Source organism: Ambystoma mexicanum, chromosome 2p, assembly GCF_040938575.1.
Source record: "Ambystoma mexicanum isolate Mex_15411 chromosome 2p, UKY_AmexF1_1, whole genome shotgun sequence".
Lineage (NCBI taxonomy): Eukaryota > Metazoa > Chordata > Amphibia > Caudata > Ambystomatidae > Ambystoma > Ambystoma mexicanum.
Window position 1 is genome coordinate 472392751 of NC_090923.1, and position 15804 is coordinate 472408554.

Consider the following 15804-nt stretch of genomic DNA (forward strand, 5'->3'; position numbering starts at 1 on the left):
TTCTGACCCCACAGTGACTCAATTACTTGGACATCAAGAGTCCTGCATGAAGGAATCGGTGTTGTTTTATTCTGACTGGTTGTACATACCCATCCCAGAGTTAGAGTCTGATCTTATCTGGTTTTCATGATTCTTTGTAAGCCAGACACCGGGGCATAGAGCCTACTCGGCATCTAATTACCCATGACTTCTGGTGGCCTGGAACACAAACAATTGGTCTACTATGTCATGTCCTGTCCAATTTGTGCTCAGACTAAGTTATCAAGACAAAGGGCAGTGGGGCTTTTACAACCTGCTGAAACATCACCCAAACCATGGCACACAATCGCGGTGGACTTTATCGTGGAGCAACCGAGGTCAGATAACAATCCCTGCATCATGGTAGTGGTTGACTCTCAGGAGCGGACTGTAAAACACTACCCTGATGGTCGGGCATGTCCAAGTGACGGAAGTAATTATGGTCAGGCAAAGGACTTGCACCTGCAGCCAATAAATGGTTCACAGGTGCATATATATATAGAGAGGCCAGAGAGAAACACGTGGAAATCCAGCTGGGCAGGAGAGCGCAATCTAAGGTGGAGCAGGCAGAGGATAGGCCGGTGAAAAGGGCACTGCAAGAAAAATACGCTGAGGCCTTATCAGGCTGCGAAAGGCCCAAGATCTCTGCAGGGCCCTGTGCCATGTGCTCCCTGTTGGGAGTGGGGAAATGCAGAAGTCTTCCATATGCCGCCGGCAGCTACAGGAAAGTATGGAGGAAGCAAGCGCTGCTCGCCGGAGCTCCCAGAGAGCGAGAGAGGAGCGTGCAAGAACCTGAGGGGGAAAACCAAAGCACCCGGAGGAGCAGTCACACACCGGTGAGTGACTGTGAAAGATCACTACGGCCGGGGCACTCCAGGGGCATGGTGTGTGGAACTGCAGATGCGGGTCAAGTAAAAGTATGTGAAAAATGGGCCTGGTGAACAAATGTGAAGTATGGAAACACGAACGTGCGGCAAAGTATTTACCAAGTTATTGAATACTGAACTAATGAAAGAAATGTACAATGTATATGAAATATCGCACAAATGAAAGGAAAATGAAGAAAAGTTCTGAAAGCATTCAAACCAAGCCAAAAGCCTTTTTCAATTGAAGGAGAGTGCCAATCAACTCTGAGCTATTCATGAAAGCTTGGGAGGCGAATGAACCGCATTTGAGAAGCACTATGGGTTAATGGGAAAGCACTACAAGAAAGACCACAAAGTGAAGTGTGTGAAAGTTGGTAGAGTTAAAATACTGTCAATATAATAATGAAACAGTTACAGAAGGGAAACCTGTGTTTGCAGGCAAGTCCAAGGCAAGTCCCTGAACACTACAGAATTCCATGGGTTATCCGTTGCGTGACCTGTGATGGGTGAACCGTGTGGTCTGACAACTGCACCTAGACCGAAAAACCCCTACTTGGAGCGAATCAAGGAAAGTCAAAAGGATGAAGCTGTTATGCCTAATAAATGTTCAAGACACTAAAAGGAAGGTGAATAAAGAGAGCTGGTGAAAAGCCTGAAAGGTTATCAGGTAGATTTGCTGAGAAAGTTGAATTGACTGGGAATTGAAAGTCAAGGGAGCTGTGTTGCTCTTGGGGAAAGGGAACCCTGACGATTCATTTGTGGAACTGCTGAACTTGAGAAAAGGGAAGCTGTGAAAGCAAGCCAGGAGCTGGAAGAAGCTCTGAATATTATTTTGAGCACTGTTTCTTTGGCTGCTGACCTCCCTACACATTGTATATCTTTAGTTGTGAGGGCAATTTTAGGTTATGGATACAGACAGACTTTTGAGTTGAACTTATTGACATGGACTATCCTTATTTTCTTTAGGTAGGGAAATCCCACCTTAGCATAGGGCAAGATAGGCCTTAATCCATTCTGACATTTAAGAAATAAACCTTTCCTTTTAGAAAAAGTGAATCGGTTGCATGCGTCTTTCTTCATGATGCCTTCCCTGTATGTTGGTACACAATTTGGCAAACTGCACGTTATTTCACATTGGTTACTCTAACCCATCATGTAAATGTTCTACATGTATGCAGTTCTTTCCATTTTGTTAAATCTGGGTTATCTTTCTAAAACAACTAATGTGATTGGGTTTCTCAAAGAACACATTTAAATTGATTTTTTCCAGGCCAGCAGAGTAAAACAAACCACTGTTCATATTAACTCCTGCTAGGCTTAAGAACATTATTTAGATCTCCCCACATTTGGGTGTGTAGTCTGAACAAACATTCAGCCTATTTATATTCTGATTTTCATTCAGATGGTATGCTGCTTTGCTTGCTCTGCAAGAATTCTGTCAACTGACTCATGTAATCCAAGGTATCCTTTAAGGAAGAAAGGCTTAGCGGACAAAGCAAAAGTGTTATGTCGAAGAACCAACAGACCATGCAGCACATGTGAGATTCACCACTTAATCCACTGCACCATAATAGATGTGGTTAATTCTTATGGGGTCTACGGTCAAGTGTTCCAAAAATAGAGGATTTCATTACTAAAGCCAGGGTAGGTTAACTCCAGGTGAATCTGAGTCCTGGGCACAGGAACGCTGGTCTTCCCCATTATTCCCTAACCAGTATACAGTCTCTCAAAGATATAGTGCTTAGTGGTATTCTTAAACGAAACTTGCAATATAAGGGGTATAGATTTCCTTACAGATAAGGGTAGTATCAGCCACTTTTACTCCATTAAAAATAGAAAATGCTCCCAAAAATAAAAACTGGGAGTAAAGATACTGCCAACAACAAATGGGAAACAGATATAGGAGCTTTTCACCTTATCTTCACCCCAGTAGCTCCAAGCCAGTAAGTCACATAGTACCACAGGAGGAAACTCTCATTATGACTGCCTGACCTGAAGAGGTAAACGTGATTCTTGATGTGCATGAATAACTTGGTGCAAAGAAATCTAGTTATTACAAACATATTTTTCTTTGACAGTTAAAACATAATTTCACTCACCTATAAAATAGTCCCATTTTGAAAGAGACTTCCTTTTTTACTCCCTTTAAAATCATTTTGCTCCAACCTTTCAAATATGGGGAGTAAAATATTTAGTGGAGCACAGGCTCTTGGCTATGAAACCATAGTCTCAGGTGTGCAGCATGTCACATGCTTCCCAACTCCCCTTCCAGAAAGTATTTCACCTCATACTTTGCTTTAGAGTACATAGGTGGCTCTGATATCACCCCCTAGCCACAAATCGCCCACCTAGGCTGAAGGCTACAGCTTATGACACCTTGCTGCCCACCCCTAGAGATAAGGGGGCAGGGAGGTTATCGGCCACTTTTACTCCGTAGAAATAGGCAAATGCCCCCCAAAATTTAAAATGGGGAGTAAAAATACCCTCAACAAAAAATATAACACGTAGAACCGTGTGCCCCTGCTTTCATTCACTAAGCTCCATGGATATGCTTGAACCAGTAGTGCAGGTAGTACCACAGGAAGAAACTACTATTAGAAGTGCCTAATTGGAAGAAGTATACATGCACCTTTTTAAAGTACATGAATAACTAGGTGCGATGAAATAATTATTCAAACATTTCAGTTTTCTAGTTAACATATTTTTCTCATGTTTAAAAATACGCTCATTGGGAATTCGACTTGCATTTTTACTTCCTAAAAAATAATTTTACTCCCAAGTTTAAAAAATAGGAAGCAAAATACTGCAGATTTGAAGACACCAGCCAGTGGTGGCCTCCTGCATCAAAGCAGTCTTCAATCTTTCTCGTGCCATGTTTAGTCGCCTTTAAGCATCCGCGAAATATCCGTAAGTGAGATCTTGGGTTTCTCTTCTATTTGGCATCTGGTCTCTGTCAAGGTCTGAGGTATTGCATTAGGCAGGCCTATGATTTCTCTGCCTTTTTAGTTCTAGTCTCCACCAGGATCTGAGACATAGCCCTCCCTAGTTGTGTGTCTTTCTTGGCCTTTGGGTCTTTGTACCCCCAATTTCTGTGATACCATCAGAACTATTTTGATCTCATCTCCCCCTGTGGCTTTGGCCTCTGTCAGTGTCTGGAGTATGGCCCTCAGCAGGCCCTTTGGTTGTTCCTATTCCAGTGGGTCTTGTCTAGAACTAGTATCTGGGACATAGACCAGGGCATGCTTCTGGTCCTCCCTCACCCTCTGGCATCTGCCATTGTCTGAATATAGCCCCCAGCAGGCTGTCTCTCAAACCTCTTCTGCTGCTTTGCCTGGCTCTGACTCTACCCCTGGTTCTTCTTTCCTCCTCCTGTTCTGTGGCACTCCCTGCAGGGCCCTGTCCCTTCTTTTCGGGTGGCTAATTGATCCTATTACCCAGTCTGTTTTTTTAGCTGGTTACCACTTTCTATTATATACTTGTCAGAGATTGGGGGTTCCTTCTTCCTAATCTCTCCCCTTGTCTTTGATTGCGTGATTGCGTTTGTTCATATGCTGTCTGGTGGTGAACAGAGGATTTGAAGGTTTTGCCACTAGTTTAAATTCAGGCAGAGGCCATCGGGATGATGGCCATACATAATTCAGCGCTAGAGTCCTGCCCTGTAGAGTTTTATTACTGCCACAGGAGGACGTTTAACAGAAAAGTGTTGGGCTGACTACTTGAGCATGGCAGCCATTCTGAAATAATCCCTCTATGTTCGTTCCGGGCTGTTCCCTCTCATCAATACATTTTGGGTCACGCCAGTACTTATTCTGGGACATGGGTGGATGATTAATGACTGCCATATAAGAAGGGAGGTGCATGTGGGGGGAATGGAGGATCACTCCTGTTGCCTTTCATGGCTGTAATAGAGGAGCAGCGCAAACTCAATCTGTGATCCTAATCGGCATGGTGGTTTAGGGCCCAAGAATGGGCTATAGGTAGTGAGACAAATCTTCGGGTGTCATCCCTTCTCTCCTAGGGGGTGCTGCCCCTCATGAGACCAGGGATGTGAGGTCGCTAACTTAGTCCATTTGGGGTTGGCATTCAACTGGAGGATCTCGTAGGGAGGGATCCCCCTATAGGAGTAGAGACGACTATCTGAAGAGAACGTGGTATCCCTGCCAATCTAACCCTACAAAACGAAGAACCACCCGTTCCCTAACAGTCATGAGTTATTGTCACCCTGCCATTCCCCTAGAAAGTACTGGGATGAGGAAGAATAGGAATTACCTAAGTGAAGATCCTTTTCCCAATACTCTGACGAACTCCATTGACTCGCAAGGGAACCCCAAGATTAGCACTGTGACGAGGGAGAAGTGCAGAAGCATGAAGATTACCTATAGGAACCACATTGAACTGGCCAGTGGTTGTCGACCTTCTATTGGTCTAACGGTAGTTGAACTAGAGGAAGGAAACCAGGAAAGGTAATTCATTATAAACCTCCCTCGAGGAACAAAGAGCAAGGAAGCGGTGCTCTGTTGAGCATAGGCTGTGGGCTGGATTGCCCACGAGACAGACTGGGAACCTTTGCCAGCAGGCAAGGCAAGGATAACTGGAGAAAGCTGCCAACTCATCAATAGAGGAACCAAGTACGATGCTCCAGGGAGGAGTATGGGACCAGCAAGCCATCGGGTTTGGAAGGCTGAGAGGACCCGGGACCTTCTGCAACCGACAGACTGTCAGAGAGCCACACTTTCATACTGTGGAGCCGAGCCACACTTTCGTACTGTGGAGCTGCAAAAGGAGAAGCCGAATCCAGGAGGATTGTTGCCGTGGCAGACCCAGGCGCAGAGACACTGTAGAGGCGGTCCCCACAGGCCAAGTGCGGTGAACAAGAAACCAGAGGCGGGGAGAGCCAACGGCAAGCGGAATCAAGCCACGGCACTGCATGCTCCAGGCAAGCCACTTACAGTGCAGAGAGAGAGATGATGCGTAGCCGCATTGGCAGAACGAAACACCTCCAACTTGTCAAGAGAGCTGGGTAAGGGAATCAGAAACTCTGTGAGCAGCTACTCTGCTACGGCCAAGACCATGCAGGTACCTGGATGGCTGAGACAATGGTTGGTGGGACCAAATAGGTTGTGGCATCCCCTTTGAGAAGAGATACAGAAAAAAAAAACTTTAACAGAAGAGAGACTTTTGAGAAAGCTTGAAAGAGAAAAACAGGTTCAATTGAGAACTATTATAAGTCTGAGAGAAGGGTCTGGGATCCATATTTTGAAACTACTGATGAACTTTTCAGGTGAGTAAAACAAGTCTGCATGTGAAATCACAAGACTGCAAAGGGAACTGTGAGTGCAATACGTTTGGAGACTGTACTTGGCAGGCGAGTAAACCAAATCTTACCTTGGGACTAAGGGACATGGAAGAAAAGGGAACCAGGCCTACCCGCCAGGATCAAGGAACCATTACAGCTTAGATAAGCATCCACACTCGCTCTTTTTCTTCCCAGCGCCTGGTAGAAGGGAAACAGCACTGCTAACTAGGGTCCAGGACCCACTACAGCTTTGAGAAGTATCCATGCCACTCTTCTTCGTCATGGTGCCTGGTAAATCGGGTCTACCAACCAGGGTCTGGGGCCCCAAAGACTGAGAAGAAGCTCGGGAAGGGCGGTTGAGAAAGAGTCTAATTTCCCAGTCAATTGCTAAAGTGTCCTGGAAGCCTAAGGAAGAATGAGACGCCCCCTACCTGCTCCCTGCCACCCCCTATTAGTTCAGTAACTGTACAATAAGCATGAGAGTAAACCAGGGGAAGGGAGCCATTTCCTCTGGTGTGTGGTGGTTTGTTAGAGACTTTTGAGAACTTTCAGGAGGTGGGAGATACTCCTGAACTTTGGTTTTTGATCTTCGTTTTGGCACCTTCATTTTGAAACTTTGTTCTACCAAATCTCGGAAACTACAGACAGTCCCCTTTTTCACCTTATCCTTAGTTATTAGTGTGAGGTTTAGAAGTAGGTTTGTGGACACAACAGTGGACTTGCTTTTAGTTCACATCCTGATGGACCCCTTAGATTCCTTTGAGGCGGGGGATCCCCTCTTAATAGTAGCAATAGGTAGACGTTTTCCTATGAAAGTCTGTATCAATCATTAATGTCACCATTGTGTCAGTCTTACTTCTGCGCCCTTTACAGTAGTCTCCTGCTTAACTCCTCCAGATAGTCCTGCACAAAATGTGTGGGTATCCCTGTTCCCCAGAGCCTGCCGGAGCTCTAACTGAGGAATAAATAATGTGATTTGTTCGTAATACTTTTACCTAGTTTTTTACTGTAGTATTTCATGAACTGTGAAAACGGAGATGGTTTTGAAAAAGGCACTCCGAAGCAATCTGTATGATTAAAAGGGCGATATCGTTCATTTTCTGGTAGTATTATTTATTTTATTTTTTTACCTTCTATGTTGTAAATATGTAAAGTAGTCTAAACAAATATTTATAAAGTGCCCCTTTCTTTATGCTAAGGAAAGTCCTTTTAATTGTGATAATACAACCTGGTGTGTAGTGTATGGCGAATGAGATAAAGTAATTATGCATTTTCTTCGAGTCAACATGCCCTGCATCTTGCCCTCAATGCATTACATGCTGTGGGTGGGTGTAACATGTTAGCTGTATTTAAAAGTCTGTGGTGTGCTTACTCATGCTCTGCGCAGGCTTCCAGCCATTACCCTTCAATTTTAAATCCCCCCTCTCCCCCAACGAGTGGGATGGGTATGCCTAGACGTGGGTCCCAAGCCTGCCGTGCCTAGAGACCCAACCCACACATCACTGACGTTCAATATGCTGATATATCTTTTGGGTTGCTTGTGGGCCTGTGAAGTAGGGATATAACCCTGCAATTCGAGCTTGACTGCCCTTTTTGGACACGTTTTAGTTTGTATATGGTCTGTAATTGCATAATGGAATGCAGGCTGAGATAAAATGTTTTGGAAGGTTACCCAGAACAATTGCCAGTGGTTAAGATTCATTCATAACCTTCCAGCCATCACTCATCTGTTTTGCAATAATCTGCCAGTTCATGGGAATCGATTCTGCAATATAAAATGTGTGTTTTATTTGGTTCCTGTAGTCTTGCACACAGCACTGCTTCATGCTGTTTTCATGCTTTATATTTAATGTCAAAGAGCTAGCTTTAATATTTTATACATCAGTGTTGGTATTGGTTTGAAGTTGAAATCCTTACCTCATTGCCATAATTCCACTTTTTTTTAAATCATTTTTTTTTTGTAGAATGGTTATGAAGTTATGCTGACCAGATCAAATACCATGTAGAAGTCCTGAAAGTGATAGACCTGGCCGGCTCGTGTGTTTCCAGGCCAAATAAGACAAAGTACCAATCAATGATCAGCAGTGTCCTGTCTTCTGAACCCATCTTGAAAAAGATTAAGATCCAGTTCTCGGTCTGCTGCATTTAATCAGGTAACAAACACATGATTGATGCTTTCAGGTCTAAAATATATGGAAGAAAACTATTCTGAACTGACATTTTTCTTTGTTCATTTGAATTTGCATCTTGAATTGAATGTTAAAGGAGTTGAGTTTGACACAGAGTATACTTACACTCCAGGTCTTTTGTTCACAGAAAGGGAAACCCAAAGTATATGTTAATAGTGGGTAGAAAACCAAGCTGCAAGCTTCTACCTAGACATAAAAGTTGCTCACCCTCTCACTTCTCCACATGCGCACAGCACACCCTTTCTTACTCACCAAGGGTTAATATAGCTTTTACGCCCCAGCTGGGGGACGGACATGGGTTTTAATAGCACGCCAACACGACCTTTGGTAGACCTGATCTGCGGGCCGTTCAAGCCCATGTCGGCCCCCTAGCCTGGGCGTGAAAGCTATTCTCACCCCTGGATTTCCAAGGGTACGGATAGTTTTTCTTTTTTTTCGTCCAACAGGAGTTGAGCTCAGCGTGAGGCCAGCTGTCTGAGAAAATAAATGTAAAAAAGAAATGCCTGCCACCGTTAAAATAGAAAAGGGACTAGGTTCCTTTTCGGATGACACCGGCCATGGAAAACATGTTCCAAAATGGCCGTCGTCAGCCGAAAAGGGACCTAGGCGTGCAGACAGGAGGAGGATCGGGGATCGTAGCGTAAGGCTCTAGTCCCACAGGTAAGATGGGGTGGGGGAAAGAGAATTGGGGTTTTCTAACGTGGGGAGGAAACACGAGTCTCCCTGTTGGTTCCCCACATCAGGAAAAAAAGCACCACACGGGGAAGGGCCTCAAGTGGCTGGGACAGCAGGCAGGGATTGTGTATTCATGTCCGCTGTTACAGCCACCCGATTGGCTGAGCGTCCTTCCTCTGGTGCAAATCTTTATTACAGGTTCTAATTTTCATAGGAGCCTTTAGAAATGAAAGCAGTGCCCAAGCTACATCATGGCTTTCCGCATTCAAAAGAAAAAATAGGGCTGGACAACATTGCACCAAATTCATCTTCCTTAAAACTGGTAAAATTGTTTGTTGTCTAATAGAGGAATAGGAGGGGCAGAAGATTACAGAGTGCAATTTATCTTCTGATTGACAACCACAAAGAGGGCAACTAGGGATGTCGGTGTAACCCATTCAATTTACAGGAACTAATCCCAGTGGCAACAGGTTAAAGCGGGCCCTACTGATTGCGCAGCGATCATGTAAGTGGTTACCAAAAATTAGATGGGGCTGGATCCTATCCACTGAACTATCAGAGACAGCCTCCTATTTACAGGAATCAGCAATGCACTGTCTTCACGAAATTCCAGAACTCTTTTTTATAAAGTTTTCATTAGACTAGAGGCATGTTTGGCACTTAGTAAATTAACAGGCGGGAAATATGATAGAACATTGGACTGAGACAAGTAACTATTGATATACTTTAACCAAGAGATCCTATTCCAACCTTCAACTCTGATAATAGCCCTGAGGACATGCTGTGTCAAGGCAGTTCTAAGGTTGGACCAGACACTTAGTCAGAAATAAATAGCAGCAAAAAGCCATTCATCCTCCAAAGATTCAAGGTCCAGTTAGGCATGTATAGAATAGACGGGAGCCGAGCTGGGCAAGCCCAACAGCGCTCTCAAAAATATTTTTTCTCTTCCTTGCAGTGCAGATACACCTTCAAAGCCCCACAAACATGCACCAAAGCTGGTTGCCGCCTTGGTTTGGGCCATATACACCTTAAAAATCAAATGTAGGGGTTGGGCCACACACTTGGCTTTAAAACTGGAGACTGCACCCAAAGATTGACCCAAACAGACCTCCTGCCTGCTCACATGGGCTTTTCCAGAGACGGATCGAGAAAACCCAATGCCCAAATAATAAAAATGTTTTCACCCTAGAAATAGGGAACCCATTACTCAACATTGGGTGCATCTTTATAAGCTTCCTGGCTGGACCACATGCCATAAATGCTGATTTAGTCGTAATTTGATGTAATCATTATTGCGAGCGAGGGTTTGCAAGGCATGAATTCATTTTCAAAAAATGTATTGGCAGAGTTTGCTAATTAACATTTTCTTGATTAGCAAATAAACCCATTTGATTAGCAATGGTATACAAATATTTTTAATGTCACCAGAAGTTGTTTATACCCAAGATAAAAAACGAGCAACAATACAGCATTTCTGTGTACTGCTGAAGTAAGACATTAGTGAAAAAGAGTTGGGCCTTGCACATTCTTTACAATTCTGCAAGACCTGCAGGTCTAGTAACTTAGTTTACATACTCAGCCTAACATAAGTGAACTCGACACTTGGCAACAGATAACAAAAAATGTAAATGCGCTTTCTGTAAAATGGTCAGCAAAAACCAACTTTGTTTGGCATGCTGCTGCCACCCAGAGGCCAGCCATGCACAGTGAAACGTATTTGACATTTACTGCAAACAAAGTAAATATTACCTAACGGTTTCAAACTTGCCCTGCAAATGTTACTCGCACGTTATAAAATCTACTTGACTATGCGAGAGGGTGAGTAGGCTCTGCATGCCCTGGCTGAGTGTCTGTAAAAGCTTAGCTCCATGAATGGACACATAGATACAATAAAAACGCTTTGAAAACAGTTTGGCCACCCCTCGTGTTTGTGCTGTTTTACAAGATAATCACAGGGCAAAGTGAGCTCTGGAGGCTAAATACGGTGGATGGTATTGCAGCAGATCTATAAATGTACAGACTGGATGGAACTATTGATCACTACTTTACGTACATATCTAATTAGCTTTGTCTATTCATTATGTAAGAGAAAGGAAAGTAAGAGACTAAGCAGAGTGGACGGTGTAGCAAGCAGAGAACTGAACAAACTAGGAGGAATGTTGTTATGTAAGAGAAAGGAAAGTAAGAGACTAAGCAGAGTGGATGGTGTAGCAAGCAGAGAACTGAACAAACTAGGAGGAATGTTGTTGTTTGTGGCCATATCACTTTCTCAGGGTAGCTTGTATAAAGCAACAGGGTGATGAGATGGAATGTGCAAGAGTATGGGTTCAGCTCATGGGGTGAGCACTAGTTGCAGTTGTACGCAACCAGTATGTAACAGAACTAGGTTTGCCATCAAAACTATTCAGCTGTGTAATCATGTACATTTTCAAAAGTGTTCACTCGTCTATATGATGCATTTTCCCCAATAAAATGAAATGTAGTTGACACTGAGATTTAGATATACTAACCTAAACTTTACTGTAAAGCATGGAGACACTAGATTGTTTTACAGTAGCAATACTGTAATTATGCATTATGTAAGGAATGAAATTGCATGACTATCTTTTAAAAAATATAAAGTTAACACATACTGGTCTTTGCCATACAGGGTATAGTTGGCTCAATAAAAAGTGTCATCATGATTACTTCTGGCTTGCAATTATTTGACGAAAAGTAATTCTTGACTAGCACTCCCGCACAAGCCTTCAGCACTGAGTGGAGGAGATGATTACTGCAGTGAATAGAGAATAAAAGGATGGAGAGGGGTCTGAGGGCAACAGAGAAATGCAAGGTGATCCATTGAACAGGGCAACTTAAATAGCTATTTTTGCTACACAAGTGTCAATTTAATTAGCAAACCTGCAGAATTGCATAGCAAATTGCTATACCACAATGCTTATTTTATGCCTTTGTGCGATATATTGTGAAGCAAATGTTTTTTTTTTTTTTTGGGTGAAGAATTAATTCACGCAAAAAGTGTTCCAATTGGATGCACTGAACATGCATCCAGTGGGATGATTATTTATCCCTCCTTTCCATGACACATTGATAATACCATTTAATACAAACAGAACTGAGGACAACCTAAGTAGATGCCATAAGAGGTTGTTTTACATTATCTGTCAGAAAATCTGTTTGCTATGGAACAAGTCATTAGGTTCACGAGTACTACACATGTTTTAAACGGGGTGTCGCTATGTCTAGACCTTGACAATTATGATTGCTCCTTCTCCTCAATTTATGTCACAAATTTCAAAAGATTGGTTGCACTACATCCTGTGATGAATCACTGGATGACGTCACTTATCCCCAATGAGAAGCCCTTTTCCATGAGGCCAGGGAGGTGAGGCCACTATCCGATAGTCCCACTGGTGGTGGTATAACGTGGGAGGATCGCATGAGGAGAGACCCCCCACCCCTTGTTGTTAGGACGGCCATCTTGGGTGCAGCCCTAATGAGAACACCACACCCTCGCATGCTCTAGCCTCTCCTTCGGCTAACCTCTTTGTGGACAGTAGATCTATGTACTGTTATAAGCCAGACTACCAGTACTGGAAAGTACTGAGACTAAGAGTATTCCAAGTACTGGGGCGAGTTGGGAGGCAGAGCAATGAAGATGAAACATGTGAAAGAGACAATTGGACTTCTACAGGGGGCCAGACACTGCTGGCCACATTGTATAAACATCGACAATGGACTAAACACTGTCCCAGGCAGCCGCAGAGGTCGGCTGAATATGATATGATATTTTATTTGTATCGCACTCGTACACAAGTGTTTCAGAGCGCGATTCAGAAGATACAACACTGCATCACTTATCCGGAGAGGGTGAACTCCAAGGACACAGGCAGTCCACCCCATCTGATGAGCAGCGTTGAGAGGAGGATGGAAAGCAGAAGGCAGCCAGGAGCACTGGTGGGGAGGTGACCTTCAGGTAGGCGGTACATCATCGGATGGAACATGGTATCCCCATCTCCCTTTTAGGGATACCCCTTCTGCTCCCCATGCCTTAATGGCTTGTTGTCATAAATCCCTTCCAACACCCAGAGAAACCAATGTGGGTATCTTCCCTTGTGTTGTGCATAGGTTTCTTAAAACTCGCTACCATTCCTATGAAAATGATAGTACTGTGATTAGGAAGCTGCTTAGAGCAATGAAGATCATTGACGGTGAGAAGCACAGAACACAGTCTAGTTGTGGAGAAATGCTGATAGGTTCCTGGGCCATTTAAAAGGCACATTCAGCATGGCTGGTGTGGGATGCATGAACCCACTCATCCAAGCCCTGCAACATCACTGTGCATTGCTGGCAGCAGAAACATAATGACTACTGGAAAGCATGCTGCTCGCTAGAAATCACCAGAAATTGCGCAGTGAAAACCTGAAAAATAGGCCACCATCTACTATTGCCAATGTCCGTGAGCACAGGAGATCACTGCCAAAAACCACCATTGGGCTACCCACAAATAGCCTGAAACCACTTGGAAATAGCAATGCTGAGAGAAAAAGAAACACAGAGCTGTTTGAAAATCCGTTTTCTTGATTGTCAAAAATTGTTAAAATCATGGCTCACAAATCACCTAGAAGATCCAACCGCTTTGTTGGGTGTTCCACATCATTTACCTCAAGAATCCACATCAATACAATGTCAGCAAGAATCATATGTTCTCAGAACAAAATCCTATTTTAAAGATACTTGATAGAAAGACAGCTGTCAAAATGGGTGTAGTACCGTTACTCGCCTCTGTCAGGTGCTGGCGATTTATAATTCTAACCGGAGAACTGGTGTTTCAGAAGTTAAATATGCAAAGAAGAGAATTCCATCAAAATGCCATATGAGTGCCACACAGTGATTTCATGTTGAAAAAGACTTGATTGAAAGATATGTTGCTTATTTTAAGTTTATAAATGTTATCTTTTTCACAAGGAACTATGTTACAATTGATCAGAAAGTTACCTGATGCAGTTAAAACTTCAAAAGGCCGGCTTCCCCTGAGAACCCTTCACACCTTGTTATTCCCACCAGAAGGAGGATGTTGCATTGGCATGCTAATCAAGAGGGGAGGAGATTTTCTCTGCAGCCCGGAGAAAGGAACAATAGATGCCTTGGACTAAATAGGGAATGCTAATTCGGGGTGTAACTGACCAAAAACTGCTGGCAGGAAACAAGACATGTGACCCTCTGAGTCAGCCAGCTCTGGGGGCGGACCAGACTGAGATGTGGATGTAACATTGGAATAAATGTATGTTTTTATAAAAATGCTTATAACAAAGTATACTGAACTGATAAAAATGTGAAACTTTGAGATTGTGAAAATAAAAAATTCACTCACAGTTCAAGACTAAGCTGGACTCCGTGCGATGTTCTGTGACCAAACCCTGGAATTTATTCATATTGTAGATACTGTGTTTATGCTGGAACCATAAAAACTTACAGCAATATGCTCAGAGAGGATATGCATGAATGTATCAAATTTGGTGCAGAAGGAATATTGAGAAACCCTCCAAAAGCGCAAAAATGTTGTCATTTCTGAACCCAAGCTCGTAGAAACATGGGATTTGAACAGAAATATACCTTAAGCAATCTGTCATGTAATTATGTATTCTCAACAACTTGTGTATCTGAGAAATATGTTTTTTGGGAACATTAGATTTTCTATATAAAAGCAAAAGGGAGGGATTTCTTTTGGACCATAAACACAGCATCACTCTGACTCATTCTGACACGCTGATCCTTTATCCAATCAGAGGATAGGAAATTCTCTAACCTATCAGATCCTTAGAGGGTTGGGCATTGTAGAATCAGCCTCACCACCCACTTTGGAAATACATGAATAGGGACTGTGAGGACAGATGGGACACACACATTTTTCCACTACTCAACTGATTTCTTGCGAAGCACCCTGCCAGAAGACTCCAGACCAGATCCAGACAGAGACTCTAGTACCCTGAAGCAGAGGCCTAACCCAAAACTGAACTCTTTGCAGCAGGCCTTCAGAATATTTTGCAACCTGATTCTAACCCCTAAACTTCCACAGGGCCTAACTAAACCATTCAACAGCCTGGCTGAGCTGTTTTGCTTCTGGCTAAGAACCCTGTGCTAGAACCAAGATCCAGACCCAGAAAGCAGCGCTGTATCCAGAACCCGTCAGATCCAGTTCAAGAGGCCACCCAGACCATAGTGCCGTGCAGAGAGCAGTACCCAGTGCCTGATCCTGTCCGGTGGCGAGTGAAGCCAACCCTTGACCAGATCGTTGATGAGGCCCACTCCATTCTAAAGCCTAGGAGTGAGTATCTAGTCTAGAACTGTACATAGTCATCTCTTAGTTTAAAGTAATACTATTCCATCCATTCCACACATCCAGAACTGCATTATAGAATCTTGTGTCTATCCTGAATTCTTCTCATTCGATTGTTTGTGATAATTGTAGCAATAATCATCTTCGCGCTGATATTTTCTGAAGAGGGACAAGTGTTTTGACGGACAGGGATCAGAGCGGTGGCGCCCTGTTCTGATGGCTGCCCGTTGAGTGTCTTGCTTCTTCATAGCTCCTTAATCTAAGCATATCCTTTTGCTAAATCTTTAAAGCGCGATCTGTCATTTTTGAAATCTTGACTTTATTTCTGAAAAACCTACCTACACAAAAACCTCTAACATTTGAACCGCATGTCCTAGAACCGAAATTTAACTGTCATTTTGAAGCTAAGACCCTAAGCCT

The 15804-nt window shown here is 43.4% G+C and overlaps 1 protein-coding gene across 4 annotated transcripts in view; it reads left to right on the forward strand.

Annotated features, from left to right (window-relative positions):
- LOC138566485 (cyclin-dependent kinase 17-like) overlaps positions 1-15804 on the forward strand; it is a 1557968-nt gene that overhangs the window by 102923 nt on the left and 1439241 nt on the right. For 2 of the 4 annotated variants that reach the window (XM_069643847.1, XM_069643850.1), the window contains exon 2: positions 8145-8333. The gene's annotated coding sequence lies outside the window, so the exon portion shown is untranslated. Of the gene's footprint in view, positions 1-8144; positions 8334-15804 lie in introns of those variants that run through there. The other 2 variants (XM_069643846.1, XM_069643848.1) reach the window with 1 other exon arrangement.